Genomic DNA, 2,660 nt, shown 5'->3' on the forward strand with positions numbered 1-2,660 from the left:
TGTTTTTATTTTATGTTTAGAATTAGTTCACAGGATCCCCCCACCCCACACACACACACCATTTAACTTGGTTAATCTGGAGTATTAATGCAGAAATAAAACCTAAAATTAAATTAGAAATCCAATCCAGACCGCTGTGTACATGTCTGGTTCATTTTGCAGATAAGATAAGATAAGATAAGATAAGATAAGATAAGATAAGATAAGATAAGATAAGATAAGATAAGATAAGATAAGCGGCAGTACCTCTTTTGCATGAACCACAGGGGCGATTCTAGAATCTGACATTCAGGGTTGCTTAGCCCCCAACAGAGCTAAGACCCAAGGGAAGCTATTTGTCAATGCAGTTTTCTAAATGTCACTGCTAATTTACGTACATACTGTATATTCACATACAAAATTAGTTTTGACCAACTAAAACAGTTAACAACTATATATTAAATTTAAAACTGAATGTCAGAAGCCTACATGAAACCTGCCAACATATATTAATATATTATACATATATTAACTTAGATGGCGGCGCACGTAGTTGCAGCGGCTCATTGCTCTCTCGGTCGGTGCTATGTTTGGCTGCTAGTGTGCGTGTTGTTTTGTGTACCGTACTCGTCATGCTGGACAAACAAAATATACAGTCGGGACGATCTTCTGACGATCGGTGCCCGCTACGAACAAGATGTTACAGCTGTTTTTCAACGCTTGTTCAACATTCCGGGGGACATAGCGAGGAGACCCGGCGCGCCGTGGATTACCATCACAGCAGGGAGGAAGCGCCGGCGGCGTAGAGAGAGAAGGCAGAAACGGGGCTGCAGGGCCGGCGTGTTAGCTAGGCTACGGAAGCAACCACACAAACCAACGCTACCCAGCCTGTTTCTTTCGAACGCCAGATCCCTTGTAAACAAGATGGATGAACTGAGACTACAGGCTGCATCTCATAGTGCAGTGAAGGACTGCTGTATTCTTTTAATCACGGAGACCTGGCTGCATCCAGAAGTAGCCGACTCTGTCATCGACCTAACAGGCTACACAGTACAGCGCCACGACAGAACGAAAGDCTCCGGTAAGAGCAGAGGAGGGGGGCTCTGTGTGTACGTGAACAACACCTGGTGTACTAACACAGCAATTGTCACCAGCCACTGCTCCCCAGACCTGGAGTATGTGACTGTTAGATGCAGACCAATATACCTCCCCAGAGAGTTCACCGTAGTCATGATAACNCAGAGGGGTGTTTCATTGTTCTGATTTCATTTCTTGCAAGATCCTGGGTTACATTTATGAAAATTAGGCTGGCCCTGATTTCATTAATCTAATCCCTACAAGTTTAAATAGGACATATGAAAATCCCCTTTTTTAGCTGTTAAATGTATTTTGGTGTGTCCTTGGAGTCTCTAGGAGGCACAGAGGTTGAATTTAGTTTCCTTTGGTGCTAGATATCTTTATAATCTGCTTTGGTCAGATTTTTCAACCCGTCTCTCTATTCTCTATGATTTTTTTGAACTATTATTTCAAATTAATTGTGAAGGAACTTCTAAATACGTTGTGGACTTACCAACTTTTGGTCGTCTTCATTCTCCTCTGGTTTTGGCTCAGACTCTGGCTCCTACATGTAAGGCTGGATGGACAAGATATCCCTTGTTGATATCTTTTAATTCATTTGTAAACAAAAAAGGTTTCTGCTCTGCTATATAGTTGTAAATCTCTCTATCAAACTAGAATAGACCAGTCTTGAAGCTGGAGGGGGGCTGAACACACCACACAGAGCAAGACTATCTCATAAGATTACTTTTAAAGCCATCACCATAATCCCACCCTTTAGATTATCGGAGGGCAAAATCAGTCAAATGTCAACAAGGCCTTCAAATTTAAGGCTGTCCCATAAAAAGTTCCACAAAATGATTTTATCCATTAACCTTTATTTAACCAGGAAAATCCCATTGAGATCAAAGATCTCTTATGCACGAGAGGCCTGGGCCTGAAGGCAACCTATTGTACATGATTCTGGTCGCATCAGTTTGTCTATATAAGCTCTCTTTGGACGGAGCAGAATACGTCTCACAGAGGCACAAGTTTTCAGAAATGAGGAATGCTTCTTGGACCTAAATGATGCATGGAGTAGAATTTATCAATGTTAAAGTAAAGCCCAACACATTAACCATGATAAATTCTCCTTTTATCCAAACATGATGAAGTTTTTGCGATAACTAATTTTTAAACTAAGGTCTGGTAGGCAGGTTTGAACACAAGTACAGGCAAGCAGGCAGGCAAGTTCAAAATAAAAGAATTTATTAAATAAACAAGCCGACAGGGCGACAAAACAGAAGCTCACATAAAGCTGGAGAACACGGGGGAAAGCCAGGGTGGGAAACCAAACAATGATCAGACAAGGGTGGAGAGAAACTGAGCAGAATATATACTAACAGAGGTGAGTGGCAATGACAGACAGCTGAGCTAATTACAAGTGTGGACAGGTGTGAGTGGAAAGATCCGGAGAAAGGTGAAACTGAGGTAAGAAGGCAATGACGCGAAGAATACACAAGAAGGAGGCACAAGGACAGCAAAAATAATCACACAAAAACTCAAACCTCACAGTACTCCCCCCCCAACGAATCGTCTCCAGATTATGAACAAAAACACAAGTACGGGAGGGAGGTAGGGGCACC

This window comes from Austrofundulus limnaeus, unplaced genomic scaffold, assembly GCF_001266775.1.
Source record: "Austrofundulus limnaeus strain Quisiro unplaced genomic scaffold, Austrofundulus_limnaeus-1.0 Scaffold92, whole genome shotgun sequence".
In the NCBI taxonomy this organism is placed as follows: domain Eukaryota; kingdom Metazoa; phylum Chordata; class Actinopteri; order Cyprinodontiformes; family Rivulidae; genus Austrofundulus; species Austrofundulus limnaeus.